Consider the following 16071-nt stretch of genomic DNA (forward strand, 5'->3'; position numbering starts at 1 on the left):
CTCATGAAATTGATGGTAAATGACTTCTTCCTAACAATGATTTAAGTGAACCCAAAATTAAACTGACTTCAATGAAATTTTAACAGGTTCATCATTTAGCAGTTTTTAGTCCTTTGAAAGGGGAGGCAGTAAGAATATTCTGTCATACTGTGTCGTCTTATACCATATTTTAGGTTTTACTACCGTGACTCAGTTATATACAAGAAATAATGAGAGATCAATCCTAGTAACAGGCTGACTATTTGGGGGCTTTTAAAAATGGGTCTGTGTATTAGTTTTAATTTTGTTTCTGGAAAATTATATTGGAAACTTTCTGAGGATCAGCCATGGATACAGAAAAACTAGAGGTAGGCCTGATATAAACAGCAGATGTAAGAGTCATTATCTTGGAAAAACCTGGGTGCACACTTCAGAAATGGCACCTCTGCTGAAAGCAGTCCTACAATACGTCATTGCACCGCAAACTGAGAAAGAAAAGCAACTCTCAAATAACTTCTAAGAGCTAATGCAGCCAGATGTTTCAGTCTAATTTTGTTGAATTAAGGAAAAAAAAAGCAGACTGTATCACTGTTAATAAATATCAGCCATTAATAAAATCCAGTGCCATAGAAATTAATTACAAGTGAGATTTGAAATATTACCTATTTGCAAATTACATGTGTATTTTACAAAGCATTTAAAGCATATTAAGTGACCTATAAGGACCTATTTTTCCTTCCTTCCTCCTCAGGTACAGCTCTGAAATTAGGATTGGAGGACTTGCTTGTTTTAATGCAACACACATGATAACGCTTCTTTCACCCATATTAACACCACTGTGAAAAGGATTCAGTTAAGAGCGGGTTAACCACAGTTAGCGGGTTAAAGTGTACAGAGAGCAGGTTAAAGTGTACTGAACCAAGTTTATTGAGAGAGACATGACAGTGCTGTGTCTTGCGGAGCACTGTGTTGTGGAGGGATGTTGCTGTCTCTCTAGGTGATAGAGGAGTCGGTGACAAAATGAGGTAGTGACCCACTCAGAGATGTCTAACATATGCTGGCACAGATGCTACCAGACGTCTCCCACAGGGAAGGAGACAGGGAGTGATTATTGAATATTAGGGAAATTTGTACCAGAGAGGATTAAAGCTTCTTTCTTTTCTTTTCCTGTTTTGGGGGAGGGGAGGAGAAAGGAGAGGGATCGTGTCACTGCCCTGCTCTAGTGAAGAACAAAAGATAAGTAACTGAAGTTCAACTTCATGAGCTGTCCCCCTCTTGATATATGTAAAGCCACATGTTTGAGCAACAGTAGATTAATGTGGAGATCTTACATCTCCGGAGATAAGAGTTTAAATCTAGGTCACATCCCTGTGGTAGCATTTTGAGATGAAATATAAAAATGCCCACGCTATTTTTGCTTCTAGAGGAGAATAAAATAGTTCACTGTCACATTTTGCATTTGATTTTGTGAATTAGTTGATCTCAGCAGTTTTAAAATTCATGTACTTGTTAAATTAATATGTTATTAGCAATTTGTTTGTTGGATATTGACTTTCCTCTGTTGCCCCTATTAATGAGATGTATAAAGCAAGCTCAACATAGGGATACACAAACACAGATCACTAAAAGAACAAAGGAAAAAAGGGCCAAATTCTGACTGAGTGAAATTGCCCACAGGGGGAATGATGATAGTTCAAACAGAACCAAATATATGTAAAAATAATGAATAAAAAATAGCAAGTATTAATTTTATGATCCATTGTGGAGTTCATATACCACATTTCACACGATACATTCCTGAATTTATTAGAGAGTGCCAGCATGTAATGCAACTGTCTGTATCAAAGCTTTACATTGGTTCAAATTATCAGCATGGGCAAAATATCTGGATAATAAAAATGCTGTTCTGCCTACTTGGATATGAACTCGATGAAAACAGAAGCAAGCTTGGGAGTATTTCTTTTTACTGATGTATCTTTCTTATGATATTTCCTAGTAATATGTCTGTGTGTACAAATGAAGACTTTAGAAATACAGTAGTAAATTGAATATATCGTTGAGCCTTCCTTTTTACCTGGTAGTTAGTGGCTTTTAAGAGATATGGATGCCGTGAGAGGCAAGAGAATTCAGGGCTGAAGCGCTCCATCTGCCCAATGTACCCAGAAGACAGGCACAGGCTCTGTGGGAAGGAAGAGTGTTGCTGCCTGTACTTTCCCCGTTCAGTTTTTGAAAAATTTTTCCCAACAGACCAAGGGGTGATCAAGTCTCTTCAGGGAGATTTCATTTTCAGAACTGTAAATTCAAAACCGATCTTCAGGAAAGAGTTTGCCTACAGAACTTGCATCTACAAGTTGTGTGCCAGGTTTTGGAACGTTCATCTGTATTCACAAATCCAATTCCTGCATTGTAACAAGTGTTCCTGATTTTACCAACAACAGACACAGTACTGAGAACGACTTTGCAGGCAGGAAATGTTTTCAAAGAAAATAATTTTAAAAAGATAAACTGTTACCAGAGGACCCAACTGAAGTGTGTTAACCAGCTCATAAATTCAACTTCTGTTATGCTTAATCTTTCACACCATGGTTTCTCTTCTGCATTTCTTTCTCAAGTGTTAATTGCCATGAAGATGTATTTTTTTTTAAGAGAAACTTCAGTATTGGGACCAATAGACATGTTTTTCTCATCCAATCCAGGACCCTCATCTACTTATTATGTTCTGTCTCTGTATGGTCTATGGGATTATCTGGATTTCCTATTGTTTACAGTTCCTAAAAATAGATTTGTAAAGTGTTTTTTAAAGGGAAGAGATTTGTGCTACTTTTATCCCCCAAAATCTTTGTCTTGGTAGGGAACAAACTCTGGCATCAGCACATAAGCACAATGTAAGCCTGTAAAAATTTATTTTAGGGCCTACTCATAAAATGTGTGCGTGCATGCACACATCTTATTATTATCTCATGTGCATGCATGTCTCACAAGCACGGCAGCAATGAAAATAACTTTAAAGAGTAAGAGATTTCCTACCTTTTGTTTCTTCTTTATAAGTGTTACTTTCCATCTCTAAATGTTCCTTAAATGTCCTGCGCCGTGTGGCTGCTCTTATTCTGCGTCTTTGACCAAACTCTGATGATGTCTCCAGGTAGCAAATAGATCCCAATCATAAAAACGTTCACAAAGAAATTTTTTCAGAATATAATTCAGACAAACTCCGGCCCAATTCATATTTACATCCTTTCTGAAAGATTCTGAGGGAAACTAATATGATTTTTTATAGGTTCTGTGCAAAATGAAGTGGATTTTAGATAAATTTTCAATGCCATCTATTAGTTTCTGTGAAGATTATTGTCAATTATTAATAGGCTCCTGGGGGTATTCATAATACTTCAAAAATAGTTTTGCTCCAAGAAGCTTAAAAAATGAGGATTAGGTTTTGTGCACCTTAGTTCAGCAATCTGGATATCATTTTTGCATGACTAAAGAAAACGAGACTGGCTGCTTAATTATACATCAAAGTAGAAAATACTTGAACAAAAGAAATGGAGATCTGTGTGAAGACAATGGCTAAAAATCAGAAGTACACATATTCATTTTTAAAAATGAGCTTTTTAAAAGGAGCTTCTTTGTTCTCCTGGTTTTATTTATATCATTCCAGGTTTAATAACATTTTCTCTATTAGTAGGGAATGGAATAATGCAAGACTAATTCAGAGATACATTGAAGGTTGTTGTGAGATGGTCTGGCACACAGTCTAAAAATGGATGTGAGAAAACATTGTGCAGCTAAATCAGTGCCAGAAAATGATGCCATCTAAGGAGTGAAAGCAACATAGTCAGCTACATAACAGTATGACTTTGATATAACCCTACAGGCAGTTCTACACCCGCAAGCAGTCAGCACTGAACACAGCCACGTTGCTGGCAGTGAATCCTTACAAAGGAGTAGCCACAGGCCATGATGCCACCGCAGGAAGAATATATATTTCAACATTTGACATCTTGCTCTAACAGCTGCCAAGTTTGGCTGTAGCTATTGACCTGATTGCTCAAGGACAGAGAGGAAGAAGAAAAGAAGCAATATAAGCAAGTGATAGAGATTTAAAGATCAGAAGCATCTGTGTAGATACATGAACAGCACACTGCCTATAGCCACTAAAGATCCTCTTCTGGGAAATCAAAGCTGTATAATTATACAAACAAATGCAACTGTGTTTAAAGAAATTTAACATACTGTAGATGAATGAAAAAAAATTACTATTTCTGGAAAGTACCTGGCCCTTGGTTATATTCTACAGGGTTTCACTGCAGGCTTTCATGCTGCATGCTTAAGAATACTCAGTATCTCAAATCATTCTGAATTAGAAAAATTTCAAAGGGGAAAATCATGCCCAAGTAACTGATGAGAAGTTTTGGACCATTGTATTGTCAAATTCTGATCAGTTTTAATGGTAAGGGAAAGAATTAAAAGCTGCTAATTTCCAGTGGGCTTCCCACCTCTTCGCAATCAGAATCTCCGATTTGGTATAACCTTCACCAATACTGGCCCTGTTCACAACTTTCTGTTTCCCTTTCCCTTCTCTTTGCTGTTCTCCCCGGCAGTGAAATCTCCATGGCGAGGATTGTCATTTACTCCAGGGCAGATTTATCAGGGAAGCTAATGGGGTTGTCATGTCCCCTTAAATACCCATTAACACTTTCCCCTGTGATGCATATTGCGTGTCACAACAAGCATGTAACTGAGCAGGTCCACTTTGCCATTGCCAGTCCACTGAGGCAAAATGCATTTTGTTTGTTTATTGGGGCAAGATATAACAAAACTGTTCATTTTTGCTTAAAAGTAAACATACGTATTTTATTTCCTATTTATTTCTAAAACCAACTATTGGAATGGGTTACTACCTCTATTCCAAGGTTGCATTTGAAGGCACAGATGTGAAGAAAACACTCATATATTTGTTATTCCCTTTTGGAAGCAAGGCTGTGTGGCTTCCTAATAATACATGCTCTAGTGCTTTGTAGTCTATGGGTGAATGATAGAGCTAAGAAGCTGTTACAAATGGAAACTGTGAATGCTTTAGGTAAAAGATAAGGACTAAAGCTATTAATTTTCTGTTCTCTTGATGTCTTCTCTGTCCAAATTATCCCAATATTTGTCTCAATAGCAGCAACGAGCAGTTATGCTTCTAATACAGAGGAATGCATAAAACTAAAGCAAAACAAGGTTTAAGAAATTATTTTAATATTATACACTTCAAAATGTGCTTAAAAGTGTAGGGTAGGGTTTTTTCTTCAATATTTCCTTGAAAGCCCTTTTTAAAAATATGTATTCTGAAAATGGTATTTTTCCTTTTGCACTTAAGGGGTGAATTTATGCATTTGGTTCTATATTTTAAAGGGGTTTTTATGATTATTTGAACTGTGAAAAGTGGTAGGTAGGAATCTATGTTCGTTTGTCCCGGTACCTTCTACAATTCTTATGAATTCTGTGTGTTCTGGCATATTACTTTATGAAAAGTAATTACTGACTTGCCAGATGAGTCACACTTTGACAGCTACTTTAAAAGTGCGTTCTCTCCAATTTGGGTAAAGCAAACGGACAAACAATGAATAACATGGGAATTGTACAAACAGCTATAGCAATTCAGCATCACAAGTCACTTGTGAAATCTGTAATATGTGAGGAGATTAGTAAGCGAATATAAGTACTATTCAATATAAAAGGCAGCCTGAAGTCTTAAAGGTGACCTGCAAGGAATGTTGATTTGTTTATTTTCCCTGAAACGAGTCTTGGGGTTCTTTCTTTTTCTTTCTTTCTTTCTTTCTTTCTTTCTTTCTTTCTTTCTTTCTTTCTTTCTTTCTTTCTTTCTTTCTTTCTTTCTTTCTTTCTTTCTTTCTTTCTTTCTTTCTTTCTTTCTTTCTTTCTTTCTTTCTTTCTTTCTTTCTTTCTTTCTTTCTTTCTTTCTTTCTTTCTTTCTTTCTTTCTTTCTTTCTTTCTTTCTTTCTTTCTTTCTTCCTTTCTTCCTTTCTTCCTTTCTTCCTTTCTCCTTCTTTTTCTTCCTTTCTTTCTTTCCTTTCTTTCTTTCTTCTTCTTTCTTTCTTTCTTTCTTTCTTTCTTTCTTTCTTTCTTTCTTTCTTTCTTTCTTTCTTTCTTTCTTTCTTTCTTTCTTTCTTTCTTTCTTTCTTTCTTTCCTTATTTATTTATTTATTTTCCCCTTCTGTTTTTGAGAATGTGAAAACAAATCTTTGGTTTCTACCTCTCTTATTACTTTCGAAGAAATAATGAATGTGAAGCCTGTTGCATATTTGTTTTCATTTTGTTGGAGGGACAGGAGGGTGCAGACAGGGTTTGCCAGCAATTGACAGGAAGATGTTGTGAAGGGAGAAGGATGTTTAATGAAATCATCCTTTAAAAAATGTGTAATTTGACCAGATAAATGCAGACAAAGAATTTTGCCTAAAAAGTGCCTCCTTTTTTTGCATTCCTCTTTGGTTTTGCAATTTTCTTCCCCAGCCTTGTCCATACAAAGCTTTTTCCTTGAAGTCTCCTCCCTCAGATGTTGTCACCTCTGGCTGTGGGAGGTGAGCCACTGGAATTTCCCCCTGAAGTCCTGCTGGTCTGCAGCTTGGCACAAGTGCAGTACAGATCAGTGCAAATTCAACCAGCGTGGTTGAGTTTGTAGTCAATTTAGGTATGGTTTGTAGTCACATTAGGGAGAAAAATTGTATATTGACTCCTGACATTTCCTGGTAGAACTCAACAGTTTCTCTAGAATGGACAAGGAGAGCTTTTTCCAGTTTATTACAGGTTAGTGCAATAATGTCAGAAACACAGTTTTACACGCTACCAATATCAAAAATTGTGGTCTGATACAGTTAGATAAAGGCAAGAAGGCAAGTGGAGCAGGAGCTATGATAAAACAGCCAAGAATCCTTGAGAATACTGTGAAGAAATCATCACTGTTGCTGTCCCTTTTCTTACTATATGTCATTATATTTCATCCTTTCATCCTATCTAAATCTCAAACCCAGTGATAGACAGAAGGGACTAAACACTTTATCTTTTTTAAGATGCTCTGACAGTACATCTTCGTGCTTTCATCTGGCCAGCCTGAGGCTTTCGTCTGCATGCTCTAGTGAAGTACACTGGGTCCACTGTCAACTAGAAATCTGAATTCTGCCACCCTCGTAGACATGCACATTATGTGCCACAGTTTAGTGCTTCTGCCATGTGGATTCATACCAGCTGAGGAGCTGATTCTAGAGGTACAGCAAGACACCAGTTCTCGAGTGTTTGTTTTTTAAATATTGGATTATGTTTACATGTTCCTATTAATAGAGGCTGACATTTAGCTGACTACACACTGTGTCAGTTGCTTGAGATTCTTGGATGAGAATAAAATAAACATCATTATTCATTTACTGAAGCTGCAGAAAAATGTCTTGCAATAAGTGAAAGATTTAAGCTGGAATGATTTCCTTTTTTGCAGGCAGCATGTTAAAGGTAAACTATGATATGCTTAGGAGAGGTAGATATGAGTGCAATATAAACATACAGATAGACAATTGTAGTAATAGTATAGTAGATGAGGCAAACAGTAAGCACAAATAAATAACACTAATTTCAAAATACACATATGGGTGAGAAGCATACCACGTTGCCTTATCCAGTATATGAAATAAAAGGTTTCGCTTTTCCTGGGCTAAATCCTTCTATCTTTATTTTGATGAAGCTCTCTCTGAGGTCAGTGACTAGACTAAGAGAAGACATACTCCAAAATAGAGTCTACTGTTTGCTTTGCAGAAGTTAAAAATTGATGTTCATGCGGTAGCTATTAGTCAATGCATAGCAGGCTGATTCTGATTTCAAGCGAACACAAATCAGATCTGACTGTCCTGCAGTGAGTGGAGCTACTGAGATGTGAAACTCCTGTTAAATCACAGTGAGACCTACAGATGCAGTTTAAACCAGGCAGATTTCCTCTTTTTTTTATTCTGAAACATGGAAGAATAGGCACTGAGAGCCACCTGGGAAGTATTATTTGAAGTGGAAAAGACTAGAATCAGTTGAGTTATGGGAGCAGCAGATGATATCTACACTATTAAACAATGCCTAGGTATACTTGTAGGCTCAGAAACTCATCAGCACCCTGGCAATATGTTACAACAGTCCCTTCTATGCTTCTGGCCCATGGCAACAAAAAACCTCCTAACAGTTCCTCAACACAGATGCAATGGCAAGACAGCTTTCCCAGAAGACAGTCTGGAAGTTACCTTCCTATTCCAGGGAGTAGGAGGATTGAACATTGCAGAGACTTGTTATTCCATGTCAGCTGGTGTCAGTTCCAGAAAAAAGTTCTGGACATATTTAAGTTACTAGTATTGTTGTATCCTTCCTTATTGTGCAGATATAGCCACTGCATTTTATGTGTTTATGAAGAATTTCAGGCATTTGTAAAAAAAGGAATAGGCATTAATAAATTTGCACACACCACGTAGAAAGTATTTGGCACAAATAGAAACTTTTAACATAATCTTTAAAACAATGAGATTTACTGATAGTCAAAGTGTTGCCTCTTCCTTCAGAGCCTGATGATGTCTCTTTGCATTATTGCGCCGTTTTTCTCCTAAAAGCTTGTCAGAAAATGCAAGAGTGCTGCTCCTGCTGTGCCCAGCCCACATGATTTGCTGAGAACGAGCTCACCCCTCTGCATCTCAGAGAGAGAGAACTGAGTGGGAGCTGTAGGGATTTTTGGCTTAGTCCTCTGGATGATAGGGTGCTTGGTCCCACCTTACAGGCAGAAAACATGACACTGTCCTATCTGAAGGAGGAGGCAGAGTCTGGAGTGATAGAACCTGTCAAACACAGAGCTAAAGGCTTTTTTTTTTTTTATGGTAAAAAATAAGAGCTAAAAAAAAGGTCCAGCCTGTAGGGTTCGGGAGGAGGATGAGTCCATCAGGATGCACAAGCATAGGGCAGATATTGGGCAAAGTCCTGGCAGCTATATAGTTTTTGCACATTAGCTTTGCAGGTTGACACCAGTGACATAGCAAGAAATAAAGATGGCTAAAGGAAGAATTTGGAATTGTAAATCTGGAAATCAGGATAGCACCAGTTCCCCTGGGAGAAATCCCCACTAGAGGCAAATTTTGAGGAAGAAGGTTAAGCAGTGAGCAAAGGGAGTGGTGGTAACCAGTCTCTAATTAGCTTTATGTAACGAAGTGTGGTCTAACATGCACAACTGGGAAGAAGCGATGCCAGGGCGACTCCTCCTCCTTTTGTTTTCTTCCTTCCCTCTGTCCAGATCCTGGCAGCCTCCAGCCCTGCACCTGTGATGCTGCGAGCCTCAGAGCTGAGCTGCCCGTAAACCAAGGTTTTGCTTGGGCTGAAAAAAGCAGATGCAAATGTAAAACAAGGCTTTTAAAATACCAGTAGAGGTCTTTTATTTGAGACACATACTTGCCATGCAACATTTTCTATACCCAGTTTGAGGATTATTGTATTTGGTTTGGTTCGTTGTCTAATGGGGGGAAGGAAGGCACACCCAACTTAGGTAGAAGATGGTCCTGTTGGCAAGATACATCCATTGCTGCCCTTGATGTGAAGTCATGCTGCAGCTGTTAGCCTAACCTCTTTTAAAATGATTGCCATATCCTGTAGGCTTTTTGCCCTGTAAGGGGGAATATTAACATATGTCAGGAGTGCTGTACATATTAAGAGTTTTCTGTCCTAGTGGCTTGAAGTTACAATGCAATCTATTGCTCTGCAAATATGGACTTCATAAAGATCCTGTGAACATGGATACTATGATAAGATTAAGGGCAGTTCTTGCTTCTTACAAATTTATGTTATATTTATCTCAGGACAGAGTGCTCTGTCTCAGTGAAATATGATACATTTCTCAATAAAACAATCTCTCAGTGTGGATCAGAGTTGGTGTAAATGGCAAAAGTTCTTCTGTGGGACATTGGTTTCCGGTAGCTGAGAATGTCACCGTGTGCTTTGGGGGCTTTGGGGGCTTTGGGGGAGGGGATTAAGTCTGGTAATCTTGGGCTGGATAAAACTGCTAGAGGAATTGGAACAGCTAGTGTAATTTTGCCTCTGTTCTCAAGTTGAGTTGTCTGAAGTGGCCTGAATTTCTTACACAATATGCTTTATCCCTTGTGTCTATATAGTAGTTCTATTTGAGAGAACAAGGTTTATGTGTTGAAAAATGCTGAAGTGCGTCAGAGGTCAAATGTACATACCGTACAGCAAATACTAGGAGTAATTTGTGCACCTGTATTTTTGGAAAATGCTTCTTTGTGAGTTACAGTAAAGTGCTTTCTAAAGCTGGGAATGTCTCATTTTTTATTGACTTAAGTTTTCATTCAGCTTGAAAACTTAAAATTTGAAGATTAGGTTTAGAAAGTGACTTTGAGTAAGTATTTTTCAGTTTCTTAGTATGAGAAAGAAAATACAGATTATCAGAGTGCTTGTTTTTCATTTAAGAGGATGGATCATTCTTTAAAAACAACATGAAAGCACGTAAATTACAATAATTAGGCCTCATTATGAAATAATTACATCTTTAAAATGATGATAAGGCAAAGCTGTAGTGTCTGTGTGTACCTGGATATAGTAACAAGTAAGTATCTATTATGAGATAAATAGTTGTCATCCTCATTTCTGTGTATTTCCTAAAGACTGAAATGTAAATTTATTACACAGATTTGGTCAACATAAAACCTGTTAAATTGGCTAAGGTGTAAACCTAAACTCTGAAAAAATGAGCAATTCTTGTAGAAGTAGAGAAATACGTGCAGTGATATTGCTTAAAGATGCAACTCAATTAAGTCTGTAGTTTATGAATGTCATCATTTTGACCAACTGCAATGTTTTAAGACAAACTTTCGGAAACAAATTAAGTTGTTCTTTATATTTTTTTTTAAATACATAACACATGCTGAAAAGTATTTTTCTGTGCATGGTATGATCAATATCAGCATAAATTCAGTAAATTTCACAGCATAACCCCTTAGAAATTAAGTAAACGTGACTACAATTTTTTAATTGTAAAATATATCATGCTATTACAAGACCCTTCATACCAAGAAATATGACTAAGACATACATTTTTAACACTCTAAGATGAACTGTTCATCTTTTTATAAAGAAAGAATAATAATATTCAGATGTAACACAGCATCCGTGGCCAGAACAGTCTGTTTAATTCTACAGTCTGACATTTGAAGCACGTAGGGATTTCTGCAGTGTGAAGGACAAACAAATTCACACAAGAAAATCTCTACTCCTCTATTCCAGCTGTATTTTAATTTTACATTGGTATTCTTGCATTTCTGAATGTTTAGATTTTTCTTCCCCTATGCAAGGATGACTTTTCTAACATTATGTTTTTAAATCTGACAAGGTCATACAAGCTAAAAAAAAAGAAGAAGAAGAAGGGTCATCAAAAGGGGAAAAATAACAGAACTACGGTGAAATGGCTCTCTGTTGGCCTTTGTATCGATTCAGAGTGTGTCAAAAGGGTCTTTTGTCATGCCCCTACCACAGCATACTAATTTGCTAGATCAAGTCTGTCAGAATATCGACTGGAAGTAAAGAACTACAGTGGCAGCTTTTGTGTTTCATACAGCAGGGAGCCTGTGTGTGAAACAGGATTATCAGGGGGTCATGAAGAGAGTCAAGGGATGTCCATCACTTCCCTTCTGGTAATGTAATGGGGCGGGTGCCTGGATGTGATTAAGATGTAGGACACAGGAGGCATAGCGGTGAACAAATCAGACACACACACATGCAAATCAGGTTGGCTGCTGTTAACCACATATTTTTAATGAAAAATCCAGAGACAGACCAAGCAAATATCTAAACAGCTGCATTCAGATTAAATATCAAACAGCCTATTCAATGCCTGTTGTGTGTGTCTGTGCCTGTGTCCATGTGTGCACATGTAGAAAATCTACAACACATGCAAGAAAGGGTTTAATTCTTATTCTTTTTTTTTTTTTCAATGAAACGTTCCAATCTACAAGTGTTTCTTGTACTTCTTTTTACTGTTGAAAATAGTATTGCTGGATGATTGCAGCAAACATCCAGGGGGTGTACAAAGATAAAATGATGCTTTGTGCTATGACTATACATGTACACCACATTCAGATAGGATGCTCATCACTCTGCTGTGAGCTTAGCCTTGACTTAGATGCCATTGTCATTCTAATATGGCATGAGCAAAATATCTTTCTGGAAACTGAGAAAAAAAGAGAAGTATTTGTGTGATTGAACAATGTGTAGCTTGATAAGTGCCTCTTTTTAAAATTGTGGCAGGGAATGCCTGCTTTCTGGATATGCAGGCTACATCTCTGTAGCTTATGTGAGAGCTGCAAGGAGCTTTACAACATACTCTGACACGGTTTACAATCCTTGTCATTTGTACAATCATTTTTCCTAGGCATTGTTCCTAATCTTTAATCCTTTGTTTCTGAAAATTCGGTGCTAAGTAGGAAAACAACATAAGATGCCAAAACAACAATGGCTTTTACATGCACGGCATCTGAGGGCCTGATCCAAACCCCATGGACTGGGGGAGGAACCTGAACAGAGTCCAGGGGGTTTTGCACCAGGCTCCAGATTCCTTAGTCCAGCAATAGTTATTTCAGTCACCCTATAAAAAGTGCAATTGTTCTGAAATGAAAATTGAAACTTGGAAAAGTCTAAATCTGTTTTTCAGTCCCCTTCCACTATTTGCTACCAGGCATGACTAAGGCAGTGAGAGCCGATGATAGAAACTGGGTCCCTTGAGGATCCTTTTCTCCCCCCCTTTTTCCTTTTCCTTTTCCTTTTCCTTTTCCTTTTCCTTTTCCTTTTCCTTTTCCTTTTCCTTTTCCTTTTCCTTTTCCTTTTCCTTTTCCTTTTCCTTTTCCTTTTCCTTTCCCTTTTCCTTTTCCTTTCCCTTTCCCTTTCCCTTTTTCAAGCAGCAGGGAAAGTTTACAATTGTTTACACAGAAGGTTTTGCTGTGGATGCATAGATAGCATTTTGTCCCCTTTGAAGGCAAAAGCAAAGCTCTTGTTGGCTGTAATGTGAATAAAGTAGCACCCTGTTTTACTTGTAACAACTGTATCTCCTCCAAAAATGGACTAATTATCTGAGTGCTGTACAACTGATATCCCTTTCAGAGCCAAAGAGCTTTGTCAGAGGTAGCCAAAGACATTCTGCCTGAAGTTGTGTAACAAACAATGTCTCACAAACAGGTTTTGTGTGTGGGTATACGTAGAAATAATGACTTTGATTTAGCATTTCTTATTGGTGTTAAACACCAATGATCAGCTGTTAGGTAGCCCCTGCACACAGAGGACATGGAATTGCAGAAGTCCAATACAGGTGAACTTTTATTTGTTTTCAATGTCTTTGTTCAACAATGTTAGTGCTGTGCAACATACACTGCAATGGGAGCTCGTGGCAGGGTGAAGTGATAGTTATCTATTAGGAAATGGCTTCCCTGTGCTTATCTCAGGTTGAAGCAACTGCTGTCATAGTTATCATCTGTGTGGAGCTCCAAGGACAGGAATTGTCATAAAGCATGAATATATGAAAGTAAGAGGTGAGCCCTGGGAGCTGCTCTGACAGGAAAGCCTGAGTCACTTCTTTCAAGACATGCCATGCATACATGCTTTGCTACTGGAAAAAATCTTAATTCCTGCTGAGAAACAATTTCCGCTTTCCTGTTTCCTAGGACTTTTAAGTTTTAGTTCAGAGCCAGAGACCAGGCCTGAAGAAGGCAGAGTGGTAAAGAGGAGTATTCTTCTGAAAAATGCAGTTCTGCCATATGCGTTTTTCTAAATCTTGCATCATCTCATCAGGGAGTAAAACTCATGATCCTGAACTGCAGAAATGAACAGCAACCAGCAGAGGTTAAGGAAAGTATTGAAAAAGATACTATCTAATTATTTTGAGAGAGAAGACCTAAGAAAACATGTAAGACATTTGGTTTTTTATTGGGTCTCATGCAAAATGGCAGGAAGTCAGTTGCACAGTAGAAGACATTGCACAGTATTTTCTTGCTTCAATGTGAGGTGTCCAAAGATGGAGGTATGCATCACATGAAAAGGGGACCACAGAGTGCAAACCAGTAGAATTCCTGATCAGAATGACATAACCTACGCGTCATTCTGTAGAAAAGGTGGAATATCTAGAAATGTAAAATACTGGTACATACTACGGTGTTTGACTGGGGAGGCAGAGCAACTCTTAGAAATCTGATGGCTTTCATCTTCTGAAGTTGGAGAGCATGTCAGGGTGGGAAAGGATCATGACACATCCCTGACTGCCAGGAACGTGTAAAGTGAAGGTCAGAACATGACCTGATGCAATTGCTTGCTCAATATTATTTCCTTCTGTCTCACCCAGTGAAATTTAAAGTGTAACCCAAAAGTATTTGAAAAGCAAAGGAAAGATGTCTTTTTACAAAATGAGAAAGCAGAGTGGACAGTCATACCTAAGAAAATATATTTTCTTTATGATGTCAAATTAATACTTGCCATTTTGCAATACAAAATTTGTTCCCTCCATCTTTTCCCAATCCTTCAAGACTCAGAGTCTCAACTTGCAAATAGCATAAAGCTGAGTGTGAAATTTCACAATTATTTTTTGCTTTTAAGGCTCTGTCCACTCTGCTAAAGCCCTGGATTAGAGCCTATTGCTTGTCACCAAAGGCAGTTACCAAACGCCCAATAGGAAACAATGCTCTGTCACTAATAGTCAGGATTTCTTTCCTTTGTTCCTGTAGAGTGCAACAAAATGCTAGCAACAAAATGCTAGCAACAAAGGAAAAATAAACTTAAATAGAGTTCTAGAAGATGGTAAAATATGGCCCATCTGCCTGATCCATGTTTATTGGAAGTGGTATGCCTTAGCATCTTACCTGCAGCGTAGCTTTCTTTTTTACCAGAGATATCCCTAGCTTGTTTAGTTCTGAGAGCAAAGTCGCTAACGCCTGTTTACTGGCTGAACTCCAGAGCAAACAATTACATTCTGTCTAATTAAAAGTCCCCAGCACTTTTACATATATATGGTATGTGATGATTTCCTATTGTTACATAGAGCTGTGTGTTGTCAGACAACGGTTTTACTCAGTTCTAGAGGTTGCTTTACTTCTCTGTGTGTTTCTATATATCTACATATATACACATATATTTATATTTTAATGAGCACACATGTGAAGCAACCTTTATCCTTTACCTATTTCCCAAATGACTTAGGTTTCTGGTAAGTGTCTGTAAAGTGCTTTGTTATATTTATTATATATTTTTCAGTCATTACAGTAGAAGATTCAAACTGTTTTGACAGTACTTGATAATTCTTCCTGTACCCTTTCCACTGTTTTGGGCACCATAATTACTTTCTGCACACTGGAAAAGTAGAACACTAGATATGTTTTGGTTTGGGTTTTTTTTCCTCTATGATTTCTGAATGTTGCATAAGGATTTGGTAAACGGATAGCAAGAAAGTTAAACTGCACATTTGAGAGCAATTTCTGAAACAATGCAGAGCAAAGCCTGTGCAAAGGATTCCCTTCTGAGAAGGTAACAAAGAAGTACAGATTAGTCCATTAATCTGAATTGTAAAGTGTTAATAACATGTTTAAATAGTTTTCTACTGATGTAGCAATTTATTTCCATGTTGTGTCAAGAATTTTTTATGGAAATGTGAAGTGCTTTGCTCTTGAAAAGGACTAGGATATTTCTGGACAGTTGTTGCTGTCTCTAGAACAGCAACAGAGAATTGCTGAGGACATGGAAGTACTCAGATGTCATAATTAAGAGCTCTGTATGTACCATAATTTGACCTCTCAGAAGATTTTAACTTCAAGTAGATCAGTACATTCTGATTTTATTGAATTTTTCAGCCCTTGACCTGTGACAAAATAACCAAAAAAATTTTCTTAATTTTCCTCTAGTTACAGTCAATGTTTTTTTAAGTAGACACTTAAAGCATCTAAGTGTCAAAATTTAAGTATATTTAAGTACTGTAAGTAAAACATCTAAATAAAAAAGGTGTATTTTCACAGAGCTTTGAGTTCCCTTTTAACTGTACTGGAA

The sequence above is a fragment of the Rissa tridactyla genome, chromosome Z, assembly GCF_028500815.1.
Source record: "Rissa tridactyla isolate bRisTri1 chromosome Z, bRisTri1.patW.cur.20221130, whole genome shotgun sequence".
NCBI lineage: Eukaryota > Metazoa > Chordata > Aves > Charadriiformes > Laridae > Rissa > Rissa tridactyla.